The sequence below is a fragment of the Taeniopygia guttata genome, chromosome 5 (genome assembly GCF_048771995.1).
Source record: "Taeniopygia guttata chromosome 5, bTaeGut7.mat, whole genome shotgun sequence".
Lineage (NCBI taxonomy): Eukaryota > Metazoa > Chordata > Aves > Passeriformes > Estrildidae > Taeniopygia > Taeniopygia guttata.
The window spans coordinates 36,482,683-36,497,295 of record NC_133030.1 but is presented as its reverse complement, the minus strand read 5'-3'; the positions used below and the strand labels follow the sequence as shown (position 1 = coordinate 36,497,295).

Below are 14,613 nucleotides of genomic sequence, written 5' to 3'. Positions count from 1 at the left end.
CTATAAACAATGTGAAAAACAAGAGAGATAAAGAATTATTTACATTCTTCTCCAGCTCTTTCCCAAGCTTTTTGCCTGGCTAGAAACTCTCAGTTTCTTTCTTTGACTGAATCTGAGTCCCACAGAGAATAATTGCAGTTTTATGAACCTCTTACTTGAGCCATCTGTATGTTGTTAGATTCATCTAAAAATCATGAAGGGAACCTTACAGGATCAGAACAAAAATTTATTAGTAATAACTATGGTACCCAGTGAGTTGCTTAGTTTCTATATTTCCACATCTTTGCAAAAAACTACATATGTTGAGCTTATGATGGATATTCACATGTGAAAAATATTTTGCAAGTGTTAACTTTTTTTTTTTCTGAGACAGCAAGGGCTTGAAAATCTCAGAAGCACTAGAAATTGAGTCTTGTGATGAGTGCAAAAACTATTTTTAAAAATTCTCTCATTTATAGCCCAATTCAGCAAAAACCTTAAAATGAAATATCGAAGTTTTGAAATGTGGCATGGTTATTTTGGCAGAGCAACTAGGAAAAAAAAAAGTTAGTGACTTTCAGAAACTTTTGAATAGTCAATCTGCTCTGACAAAATGTGATTAAAGCACAGTTGTTAAAAATTGTCAAAGCCTGGGTAGGAGTGTTGAATCAATCAGGCTTTTTTTTTTTTTTTTTCTCTCTACTTGGGGATATGTACACTTCTTTGATTTCAGAACATGAAAATGACACCAATGATAATTTGCAATTAAATTATATAGGTATGCATAGGCAGACGTGAATGTTTTATGTTGTAAAACATTCAGTGATATATATTTAGGTCATAATTTCTAGGGAAGCTTAGAGTTATGCATATGGCATATGAAAGTTTAGTGGTGCCTAAATGCTCAAGGTGCTTTGCCTCCCAAAATTGAGCTGAATCCACTCAGAGCTGTTCCTTCTAAAACATTAATTTTTGATGGATGACAAATTCGTACTTCAGAGTGATTACTTTTAACATCTATCTGTACAAACTTTCTATGGAATATTCACATTTCTTTATGGCATGACCCTACAACTTTCATATGCCTCAATCCTCATATGCTTTTAGTATATATTTATCTTCAAGCAGGAGAATAATTTCATTAAATTAATTTCATGGGATTAAGTCCAGTTGTTGCAGAGATTTTAATATAACTAAAATTATTGTAGTTTTCAGTGTGGTGAAAAGTAAGCAGAGGTTCAGGAAAGTTAAGTATATTACTCTCCAGAGGTCATATAACACCTCAGTGAGAAAGCAGAGTGCAAAATGCCACCTCCGATCTTGATTATTTTCTTTGCAAGTGCTACAGTGTTTTTAAAAAGAAAAATGTCTGTAGCTATTTAATGGGATAACTAATGCACATACTAGTAAAGGTGTTTACTTTCTTAAATACTTAAAGCTCAAAGTACATTCAAAGGTCTCAGTTCTAGTTCTGCTTTTATTGTGACATGAAAAAAAAAAAAAAACCTCTCAAAGTATTCCAAAGCCTTGCTTATGTAACAAATGTTTTTAAAATTAAGAGATGTAAATTTTTGGATCTAAATAATTCCTCATTGGTATATTTGCTTTTATGTTCCTTTAATTTTGTTATTCTTGTGGAAACTCTACATGGGCCTGTATAACTGACCACTAAATAGAAAGAAATTACCCATCAGAATAAATGCCAAATTGCTACCAAGTGTTATAGCATAGTTTATCCTTTAATCATGTCTGTTGAAGGTCTTTAAAATAACATATTATACAGGAAACCTCTTATTGAGTTTTAAAATTGAATCTGAGTTAATAGAATACAAATTGTAAAGATTAAATTGTTGTACATATTGCCTATATATCTTTGCAGAAAGAAAACAATAGATGACAATTTTTTGTTACATAATTTAGAAAACAAAACCAGTTTTCCTGGGTGGAGACAATTACTTGTAGTGAGATAAGGAAACATAATAAAATTCCATGCCTGGGGTGGGTAGTTAATGACACTACTAACAACAATAATTGGAATATTTGTAATTTTTCTTGACCTACTTTTTATTACTCATGCTTTTTCTTTCTTCTCCCTCTTGTTTTACTTCATTGTCATGGTTTGACACTGGCATAATGCCAGTGCCCCCATGAAAATGCAATCTCCCAACCGAATGCTGTGAAATGCGATCGAGAACAGAGCAAAACAGGCCCAAGCTTAATAACAAGGGAAAAAAAATATTAAGCTACTACTACTATACTACTATAAAAGGAAAAAGGAAGGAAAAATAAACACACACAAAATTCAAAATGAAAACCTTCCAAAGCATTCCTCCTCCCACCACCCAACTCCAACAAACCACAGTGAGACACAACCTGGACCCCAATCAGGTTTCCACCCTCCAGACAATTGATTCTCAGTCCATTGAGGGAGAAAGGAGCCCCTCCTGTGCCACAGACCCCCTAAGAAACACAGCTGCCACATCCTGTGGTTCCATGTCACACATGGCACCGCCTGGAGAAAAAAGTTTGCCAATGGTGACCCTCTCCTTTCCATGCACAGTGCTCTCACCACCAATGCATGGATGGACAGACTGCTTTTAGGATTTTTCCTCTCAAGGATGCCCTGCCAAGAGGGGAAAAAAACAACAGTTCAGTTTTTCATTTTTGGGACCACAGTCCCCCCCATTTTCCCCTGGGGCCGAGAATGCAAGAACAGAGATGTTCTTCTCTTCTTCTTCTCTGAAGACAGGGGGCACCGCCACAAACTCCCTTAACTTTTCTCTGTTTGCTCCACTTCTGTCTTTTCCCAGCTGAAGCATGGTCTCTTTGGCTCACCGGCATCCTCCTAAAATACAGTCTCTCTTGGAGGAGAAGATCGGTTCTGTCTGTGGCTACCAAGAAAAAGTCCAGCCAAAAAGCCATTCCATCATCTCCTCCCACCTAGAATTTCTCCTTCTAACATCCCAGGGTCCAAGCTGTCTCTCTTCCTCTCTTTCAAACCGAGGAGGAGAAAAATTTCACAAAGCTTTAATTTCTCAGGAAGGGTTAAAAGTCCTGACTCCCAAGGATGGCTCCCTGCCCAGGTGGCTGGGCACCTTGCGGCCGCTCCGCTCTTCTCCTTCCCCGCGGTGAACTGCTGACAAAACTGTCGCTGTCTCTTTCTCTCTTGAGAGACAGACTCTGGGGGCGGGGGGGGAAATGGAGACATCCCAGATTTTCTCCACCCTGCCATCTGCAGGGGGCCAGCCCGGTTCCAGTCCCTCCACCCTTGGGCCTACCTCCAAAGGCCACATGGCTTTTCCCCTCCCCCACCCAGCTCGTCACCAGGCAGGGGAGAGTCCTGCACTGACCGCTGACCAGAACCAAAGAGAGCGAGTTCTCCTGGGAATTCTGCTTTCAACCCCTCTGTGTTCTCAGAGGTGTGTCCACCTTCAATTGGTCAATGTCCAAATTGACCTCTTCCTTCTGAGAAAATTCTTTTTCCGTGTCAAACCACGACATTCATTTATTCAAATTTGTAATGGAAAGAAAAACGAATCTGGTATTAAATCTTTCTTCATATTAATTTTGTTTCTGACATATTTCTTCATTTCTGCTTTGCCACATGAACTTTTTAAGATATATACTGACAAATATACTAATATTTTATATATATATATATATATATATAGGACTAAGATGTTTTAGTAGTATCTAAACTAATAGTGGGTTCTTATGTTGGATTTTCATGTAATGCAGTGCAACCTTAGTGAAAGTCAACAGAATGGGTTCTGTGGTCATTAATTCATATTAAGCACATGCACATTAATCACATAGTCTAGGATCATAACCTATAGTAGTCACCTATCCAGAGCATGCTGTATTTTCCAACTACCCAGGAAGTTTACATGTTTATATCATAAACAGGAATACATGACTGCATTTCTCTTTAAAATGCCAAATCAAAGAATGCATCACAATTGTCCTTCAGACTTGGTAACAGGTCAAAGGCCTCTAAGAGAGAGAACTGGGTTTTGAGAGCTCTTAAGCCCTAAGCTACTTAGCACTTATGCCACAGCTCCTGAATCCCTCTTACTTTGTTCATATTGTGTTTCCTTAATGTCCAGTACAGTCTTCAGGGAATCTGCCTTGTTTCCATTCACACACAGCAGAGAGAATAAATAGGCCATGGGAGTGCTGGAAATTAAACAGGAAGATGCTGTGGAAGTGGTGGATTGGACGACTGACAACAGTGGCTGAATGACCTCTAAAGGCACTGAAAGACACAGGATAGAGACGAACTCTAATCCAGATGCTGGACACAACTTCTAGCTTTGGGTGGAACAGTTGCCTAAAACCAACAAAAGAGTTTTTAAGGCAAATGATTGGTATATTTTTTGTTGAGGAGATGTTAAGCATGCCCCTATATGTTGTAATACATAAATATTATTACTTTTAAAAGACATTTGGGTTCTGAAAATGTTTATAATGTTCCTAAAAACATGCAGTGAAGCAAAGCAATTAATAGCTGAGAAAATCTCCAATATATAAGAATTCTTCATTCATTTATTTGTCTATGGTTTCAAAACAGAGCCAATCACTGGTTTAATCAGTTAATGACATTAAAAGAATTTGAATCCTATGACCAATCAAAACAAAAATTGTCCAAATGCATGTTCTATGAAGGACTTTGGCCTCAAATCACAATAAATTCTTCAATCTAATAAGCAAATTCCACAAGAAAAAATATGACTGCCTCCTAAATTCTTAATTTGACTTGCCTTTTTTAAAAGTTCCTTTTTCTTAATTCATAGCATCATAGACTCACAGAATATTTCTTGTTTGAAGGGACCATGTGACTAAGAGCATCCTCCAGATGCTCCTTGAACTCTTACAATATTTGTGAGACCTCCCCTTCTTTGGGGAGCCCATTCCTTGTGGAGCCAGTGACTGACCATCTCTCAGTGAAGAACTTTTTTCTAACATTTAGTCTGAATTTCTATTGACAGAATTTAATTTTATTTCCCTGTGTCCTATCACTGGTCTCCAGAGGCAGGAGAGAAAGACTACCTCCACCTCCACTGCTGCCCACCTTGAGGAAGTTGTAGACTTCCTTGAGATCACCCCTCAGCCTTCCCTTCTCCAAGATAAACAAACTACCCTCAGCCACCCCTTGAAAGTCTTCTGGACGCACTCAAATATTCTTTTGTTTTCTTATATTGAGGCACCCAAAACTGCAAACAGTAATTGAGATGCTGCCACATCAGTGCAGAGCAGAAGAGAACATTCCCTTCCCTTTCCTGGCTGGTGATGCTGTGCCTGATGCACCCCAGGACACAGCTGGCTGTCCTGGCCACCAGGGCACAGATGACTCAGATTAAATTTATCACCACCCCAGACCCATAGATCAGTTTCTGCAGGGCTGCTCTCCAGCCTTTTATTCCCCAGTGTATATGACCTGGATTATCCTGTCCCATGGTGCCTGTTCATGCTAAATTTCATATTGTTGATGATATACAGAGCTCTGCTCTCAATGGTGTCCACAGCTTCTTCTATTTAGTATCATTGGCAAACTCACTCAAGTTATTTCAACCAGAAAAAAAATTTCACACACAAGTGACAAAAATTTAGTGAGAAGTCAAGAAATACTAATGAATTCTGCTTAAATATGTATGATACCTATTATTTTTATTAATTATGTTGATTATTCCTATGACTAGGAAATGAGAAGAAACTCCAGGTTTGCCTGACCAGACATGGAGTACTGGTACCTTGAGGAACATGCAGCATAAACATGCAGGTGAAGTATTCTAGAATACAGACAATCAAGTCAACTGAACTGTGCTATCAGGAAATGTCTCCCAGGCCTTTAGTGAGGTAGGAGCCCAGGCAGGGGGCAAATAGGTTAATTTACCAGAAAGGAATGAAAGTTCCCTGTCAGCAGAATAGGGAGAAAGGGAAGTAAACAGATAAAGTGAGAAAGAGAGACTCAAAGTATGCTCTAGGCTTTTCCTTTCGATAGGTCAGACATTTCTCTTTGATGGATATTATGCAGATCATAATTAATGCATGACACAATTGAAGCTGTCTTGCTGACTTAAGTTTAGTATTTAGAGTTATTCACTGCATAAAAACACAGAAAAAGTACTACTAAACTGCTCCTGCAATTAATTAGTCCACTTACCATTCAGCCATGATGACATGAAGTCTTGCTATCACTTCTCTCTCTCTATCTTTTTTTTCCTAATGACACTAATATCTATATCATATAATTGTCTTTAATATTCAACTATGTACTATGGTACTATATACTTTCAATTAAAGTATGAAATTAAAAGCTTTTTCTACCAGTCTAAAGTCATGGTACCTCTCCACAAGTGGAATTGTGAGACAATAATGCATATAGACCAGGCACAGACTGAAATAGTGGGAAGAGGAGTGACAGTTGTCAATATACTCATCAATACTACCAGATAAGAAGGAATCAAAATGCAGTCACAGAGGAAGATTTACTTCAAGGTAGACAAATTCCTATTTCTTTTGCATGCCATAATGAAAACAGAACTGTAGGGGTCATATCAGGGACTTCATTCTAAAAATAAACCACTTTAATTATGGAATATTCACAAGTATCTTAACATAAGCTTCACCCATCTGCAATCAGATTTAACCTCTTCTAAAAATGGGTTGTCAAAATATATAGCTAATAAATATGTTTTATATATATTATAATCTATTTAATATATTATATTTTCACCATGACCATTTATTAGGTGGAGGGAGAAATTTTCCTCTGAAGAGCTAATTACAGATACAAAAGAAGGACACTTAAATTTTTTTTCATGGATTTTCTCAGAAAAGTATCTTATAATGTAAGAGGCATCAGACTGGAAATAAGTTTTTTACTGGTTACCTAATGCCTTTCCCGGGATGCCATCCTTCTCATGCTTGTGGCAGTGGTTATATTTCACTCCTTGTTGCTTTTTGGTGCTAACAGTGAATAAATGGAAATGCTTTTTCCCTGGTAATTACCCTAAAAGTGCTCACAACCTTTGCTTATCTAGCATGTATAGGCAAGTTGACACTTCCCAGCATAAAGAGCATAGAAATGCTGGCAGCTATAAAGCTCTGGCACCAACATCCAAGCTGATTCTCACAAATGGACACACAAGCGCTTAGGTCTCTGTTAGGGATTCTAAATCCCAGAAAGTATGCCAAACAGCTGCTCTGCTATTGTCCCAACTTTGCCTTCACTGGGCAATAAAATGAATATTATTTGCCTTTTTTAATCATTATTTATTTTGCTTTGCAATTGATACAAACATTTAAAATAGTTGGTCAGAAAATACTTCATGTTCCAGCTGCCAAATGACCACATGAGTACATCTGTGGCACCTTGCAGATTAAGGCACCAGGCAAAATAAAGACACATATGGTGCACAGGAGAAGGGCCTGGATTGTACGGGACAGTCAATTGAATGAAGATTGCAAATCTGGCCTTGGGATAGCATTCAAAATGTATGAAAATATCCAATCAAACTCAGTGAAAGCTCCGCAGCTGATGATGACTCAACATGTTCTAAGCACTGGCATTGGAAAAAAAAAGCAAGACTTGTAGAAGTTATTATTCTTTCTGTCTCTTCCTGCTGGCTCTGGGAAGCACATTACAAGTTATGCTTACTTCACATGTTTACGATTTTCAGATCTCTCTCCCCTCTGTCAGGAAACATACATGCTGAGCCTGAGTGAAGGGTAAGAAAGTTCTAACTAGGTTATTTACTGGACTGTTATGATAGGTACATTTTTTTTTTTTTTTGTCAGCATAAACTTGCACAAATATATTATGGGCTTCATATTTTCATATTTTCCCTACTAAATATTTCTCTGTTCAACTCTTAAATATTCTTATGGTAATTTTTCAGATTTTACTATTTAGGAAAAATTCAATTGATCTCCTTTTTTTTAGAGATGTGTATTGACAGGATTTTACACAATATGATTATGCTCTTTATTTTAACATTCCTTCTTTCTACTCTAGTTATTGTTTTCTATGTCTGTATGATTTGTGGTGCTTTGCTTTCTTTTTGATTGAACACATATCTCATTTCAGATTGCTCTGTTTATTTTTCTCTCAGGCTGTTGCCAAAATATTTTTATACAACAGTAAGAAAATTCTATGTAATACAGAACAAGTAAAGAACCACATGGTAAAAATCTTAACCCAAGATTTTTAAAAACCAGATTCTATTTTATTCTATTGTAGATTATATTACAACTCTTAGTCATAAACATTTTATATGACCTTATCTTACCCTGAGATTAGTTCAGTTGTTTAGTTGTTTGGTGCTAATAACAGCAAAGTTCTGAGTTTGATTCCTTTAACAGTTGAACTTGATGATCCTTATGGGTCACTTCCAACCCAGAATATTCTGTGATTCTGTAATCTGCATCAATAAAAAGAAAAAAAAAATAGAGTAAACACATAAGTTATTTGTATTATGTGGGTGACCCCATTACTAAACTAAGATGATCCTGACATCTTCATGGTGGTATCTGAGTCTGCTGGTGGTGAAGCTTACCTGGGTAAGCCAGGTTACCCCAGGGTTCATACCTTTAGTCTGCATGTGAGACTTGCCAGCTGCCCAGAGAGGATCATTAGAAATTATTTTCTTGGAGCTGCTGCACCAGGATGACCTGATCCTGATTCTTAAAGAAGCAGTCACAGATAGGGGACAAATATGTGGCAGAGGAGAAGCCAATGTGCAATCCTCACTGCAGCCTGTCAATTTTACCTTTAATGATGTTAGAAATCTGTTTTTAAATCCCTGGTCAGTTTTAAATAGATCAGCTGGACAATTTTCCTTCACCTCCCCTTTCTATCTTATTTTCACTGTATCTAAATGTCATACAGAACTGGAAACATTCTGTCCTACTGCATATTGCTTACTCAGTTCTGCAAGAACTGCAAAAATTCTCCTTTCCTAGAAAAAGAGGCTTTGGGGGATTTTTCATAATTAAGGACATTTGATCTATGATTTTTTTTCATGACCCTTAAATAAAGTAAGTATAATACAGGTAATAGGGGGCAGAGGTGTTTTTTTTCCCAAAGGAAATTAATTATTCCAACTATTATTTTCATCCTGAATTAGAATGACATGGCAAAGCATCGAATTATTCCTGCACTGGAAGCTTAAAAAACTTTTCTTTAAGCAACATTCTAATTTTAGTTTTTGTAATCATTCCTGCTAACATACTGCAATTAAATAACTGTGGGCCAACTGTCTGGGATACCCTGGACAGAAGGATGCTGTGTGCTCATGCTCTGAGGTGCACAGGACTAATCACTGTTTGTCTGGGATATCCAGCTCTCCAGCAGCTCAGTCTTAGTTACTGTCACCATTCCATCAGGGATCTGCTTGGGGGTGGTGTGGTAGGAAGGAGGATTCATGGATGTGACTATTGCTGTTACAGTGTTTTCTTTTAATTCATCAAGATACTGTTGGATGCTTGCTTTTTTTCTCAGTTTGATGCAAACCTGAATACCACAGGGATTTATTATAATTCCATATGCACTATGAACTCCAAATGTAGGGTAAGCTAAATCATAGTATAATCTGCCCTAGGAGCTTTAGTCATGCATTCAGAAGGGAAACTGAATTATTTTATAGGAGATATAATTAAATCTGTGATTCCTGTCTGTAAAAAAGCTCTATGTGCCATCCTTACAAATGCTGTTACATGCTTCCTTAGGGAATAACACAGGGGCAAACAAATATTGAAAGAGTTTTTGATTTTATTTTGCAAATGTAAATGTCAAGAATGAGATCTACTTGCCCCAGGAAGAAATATTATGATTAAAATTACCTAAACCAAATTTGAATGTTGTGGTAAAATTGAAATTTTAACAGACAAATTTTTTCATTATAAAAATTCCACAGGATTGTTCTGACACTTCAAATCACTGTAAGCTATCAATGCTTTTAGTGAACTACTCTGGTAGTAGCAATGTCAAAAGGAGTATATTAACAGATAAACTACTCCTAGGTTACATTCTGTTCTTCATTAAATTAATGAAGTGTTACTAAAGTTTTTTGCCAGTTTTTACAATTAGCACTGTTCCTCAAATTGGCCCAGCTTAGAGAAAGTAAAGACATCTCACATATTGTATCTCCTTGGTGATATAAACTGGCAGAAGAGGTAGCAGCATGACTTAAACATGTTGCAGTTAAATTCCCAAATCTTTGGTTACAAATTAGTCAGAGTTGATATGAGCATCATTAAATCATCTGCCATTAGAATTCCATTGTATTATGTTGTGGTAAGACATTTGCACGTGGATATTGTGAGGTAGGAATTGTTCCTTACACTATGTCATGGTATTCCTATTATTTCTCTAAAATCATATCCATATGGTCTCTATTGTCATTGCCATTTGCAACTGCCATGTTATACTTTTACAAAAATAGTAATCGCTGAAAAGTAAAGTAATTGTGCTTGACATTCAAGAAGAGGAACTGCATTATGAGAATTGATGGAAAAGGACTACAAATGAAAATGGTGGTGAAGTGCAGTAACAAGTAATGGACACAGTGAAAGTGGAATCTATTCATGTGCAACAACATACAAATCTGTCCCAGCTGTCTCTCCAAGCATTCAGAGTCAGGCAACACAGCTGAAAGAAGGGAATTGAGTTAGAAAGCAAAGGGCAAAGAAGAGGGAGGTATGACTGTTGAAATAGGTGAGATTTTTGTTAGAAGAAAGTTAGCAGTAGGTTTTGAAGTAAGAAGTAGGTTTTTCATTGAGGAAAAATTAATTAATGAAAAGGAGAGGGCTGCAAAAGACAGAATCCTTGAATTCCTTAGAATTCAAGAATATTTAATGTTCCTAATTGTATTGATGTTGTAATTTTTTAAATCCTATACCTGCTTTCAATTCCTTTCACATTGCGGCTCATATTCTGAATAACAAAGCATTTTAATCCTTTAAAAAAGCAGCAGAGTCTACTGTTTGTTGCACAGTACATAAGATATAATTGTGTCAGGATTATAAGGGGCTGATTGATTTATGTAAAAATAATGTGGGGGATTTTTACCCCAAGAAAGCACTTGAAAGAAACATATAGATGAGAACCCAGAGTCAGTAAGATAATAAACTAAGTTCTATGAGTCTTTGGCAATTTGAGGTACACACTACAGAAAATACTTTTCATCCAGAATTCTTTAAAACTCTTGTACATTGTACCCTCTGCCCTAGAGTATTATTTCTAGATCATTTTTGATCTTTATAAAACATCTGGTAGCATCAATGCCTTTTTGCAAATAGTTAATTTTAATTTATTCTTTTTCAACAGAGAGAGCTGGTCACAATCATATGTATACTCACATATAGCTATTTCCTTTTAGTAGCCTCCACACCATGTGTTAATTGATGCTGTAAAGAAATGGCACTTAAAACACATGCATAGAGATAAGCATAGATATCTCTGCCCTTAGCTTTCCTTCACAAGTAATTAATATGAAGGTTAACCAAGTTAAACTGCAGAACATGAAGGTTCTTTGCTTTCTAACTCATAAACTGATGGCCTTCAAGATTTTTATAAGTTTCTCAGCAAAATAAGCAAGGGAGAGGCATTTAGTTTGTCCCTGCATTGCTCAGTGATTACTCTGTGATGGAATGTCTCTGATCTTTAGCCAGATGGGAGCTGCCGATGATTACTCAGTGTTTCTTGCTGAGCACACTAAGGGCATCGGACAAAATCATCAGGAACCAGCCCAGGAAAAATGAAAGGTACAGTTCATATATTGCTCAACTAAACTGTAGAAATCTGATGTACAGACTGTTGTAAATGCTGTATCATAAGGATTCAAAAGTAATGAGATGTTCCAGTAGAAACTGGTATCACAAAATCCTGGGTATTTTACAGAAACAAACTTATCCTTGATTAACCTCCTCCACCAAATGTCTACTGTTAGCCATTTCGGAGTCAGGAGAGAAAGCTAACAGCATTCTTTACATCATCATGGTCATTCCTATGATATGTTCCATGCTCGCAGACTGGTGTGCAGAATAAAGTCCTCCACTTTCTAATGTGTATGATCTCTTAATGACCATGCCAAACAGAATGGATTTTGGTGCATTTTATAAATCATTTGAGTAATCCTAACATTCTCAGATTGCATTATCACCTCATTTACTAGTAATATTAAAATCTGCATTCTACTAAAGTTTCAAGCAGAGTTGTTTTTCATATAGAGTATTTTGTCTTTTTTTCTTTTAAAAAGCCATCTATCAGTTTCATATAGCCCTTTCAAGTATAACAAGAATATTATAAGACTTTGATGACTTGAAAGAAATGCTTGTAGCTGTCTTCTAAAATTTGATCATGCCAGTATACTGACACAGCACTTTTTTACCACACATAATTTTGCATTTAATATTTGTATCATTAAATCTTAATATTCATTCAAATACATAATTTAATACAAGTTTTTTCACATGTATAGTGTTTCTATTTGACTCAAAGAAACTTTAGACTTCAGAAGCAGAGTGAACAGAACTTCTTGGTGGTTCAGATCCAGGGAAACTTGACTCAATTGTTTGTGCAAGACTTTGCACTTGCCCCTTGTTGAATTCCAAATGGGCCTCTCAGCCCATTTTTCCAGACTGGAAACTCCTTCTGGATGGCAGCATGACCCTCTGAGGTCTCAGCCACTCCTCCTAATTTTGTGTTATTGGCAAACTTGCAGAGGGTACATGCTGCCCCATTGTGCAGATTGCTAATGAAAATACTAATCAGAATTTGACTCAGAATTGACTCCTGAGGTAAACTCCAAGTTTTTTGCCTCCAATAAGATTTCAGGACACTTATCACTACCCCCTGAGCCTGGCCATTCGGCCAATTTTCAATCCAGCTCACTGTCTGTCCATCCAGACTTCATTAGCTTCTTCATGAGGATCTTAGAAGAAATAGTCTTGAAAACCTTATTGAAACAAAGTCTGATGGGCTATGATGTACCCGAGTTAGGTGGGGGTGCTCAGGTAACTCCCCTGTGGGGGAGCTTTCAGTTGTCTGGTGGAAGGACTCATATCTGAGTCTGGAGGCACTTCAGGGGTCTTTGATGGTTTATGACATCTTCTGAGACATGGCAGTTTTCTCCTCTCATGTCAGCACAGCTGGGCTAGGAATGCACCATCAGACCTTCCCTGGGGGATGGGAGGATGGGAGTTTTATAGCCCAGTGGTTTGTGTAAGGGAGGAAGTTTTGCCTAACAAGAGGCACCACCCTATCCCCATAGGATTTATCTCTTATCTCACTCATAGCCAATCATTCACCCTGTGTCTTACCAGATCACAGGTTAGCCATTACACACCCAAAAGCTCCCCTCCTCCACTTCCAAACCTGGCTTCCACAAAGCATCCTGGGACCTCCACAAGTGGGGAGTATTTTGAGTTATTAACCCATACCAGTCCATAACCCTGGTCTTCCCTTTGGCAAATAACAAATTTGTTGAAGACCCCTATGAGGGCAAGGTGTGACATTCACATTCTCTGGACAGAGAGACATAATTCTGTCTCTCAGAAGTACAGAGAGAAGAAGAGAAAACAATCTGTATCTCTGCTCCTTTGTTTTCCCCATGTGGAATGTGGTATGGAGATTGTTTACCTGAAGTGATTGCTTGATTGGATTCTAGTGAAGGTTGTTTGGGTTCAATGACCAATCGGATCCAGCTGTGTCTCAGACTCTCAGCAGAGAGTCACGAGTTTGTTAGATAGGTAAGTAAGAAGTAAGTATGTAGAATAGTATAGTATCTCTTTAAATGGTATATTAATGTAATATAGGATAGTTTTAATAAAGCTATCCTTAAGCCTTCAGATTTGGAGCCAGACATCATCATTTCTTCCCTGAGTCATGGTCCGCCGCATTTTTACTATAGACAAGGGTCTGCAAATGTGAGTATGCTCCTATCTCCTACATATAGCGTGTATATATCTACTTCATCCTTCTGGTCAGGCAGCCTCTATCAGACACCCACTACTCTCTGATGTTTACCCATCAGTTCTTAGCTGGCTCAACACCATCCCCAAACTGAGCTGCAAATAATCTGTCTCATATAAAGAGCTGCTCCACCCTGTCTTCCCAGCCTGTCCTTCCTAAAGAGCCTGTATCTCTGCATTGCAACCACTCAAGGGATCCATGGCACCATGTCTTTGTTATCCCAACAGGATCATAGCCCTGCAGCTGTACACAAATCTCTAATTTATGTTCATGCCTCATGTTGTGAACATAAGTATATGTGCCCACCTGGATGTTACAAGGCAGCATCCATTGCATAAAATATCCCTACTTATTTAGGACTAGCTACCTTAACAGTAAATGGATAAAACTAATGCTTAATTTTAACTGGTGTTGCTCAAACACCATTTTCTGAACCTAATAGATGTCTGTCTTTTTATCTAGTTTCGTTGATGAATACACCCAATGCAGGTAGCTTGGTTTGAAAGCTGCAGTGTGAGCTGCAGGTTGATGAGAGCCTGAGGCAAGAGGCTGTGTCCTGTCAAATCTTTGCACAGCTAAGAGCACAGGGACCTGTGGTCCAGCTGAGGGACCAGACATGGCAGGATCCCTTGCCCCCCAGATTCTCACTCAGACTGTGA

General features: G+C 37.7%; 1 long non-coding RNA gene across 1 annotated transcript; it reads left to right on the top strand.

Moving 5' to 3' along the window:
* The first annotated feature begins 3,356 nt into the window (after positions 1 to 3,356).
* LOC115495535 (uncharacterized) lies at positions 3,357 to 13,435 on the top strand. Its single transcript, XR_012056373.1, has 2 exons — positions 3,357 to 7,710; positions 11,649 to 13,435. It is a non-coding gene; the product is annotated as an uncharacterized lncRNA (long non-coding RNA).
* The last annotated feature ends 1,178 nt before the right edge of the window (positions 13,436 to 14,613 follow it).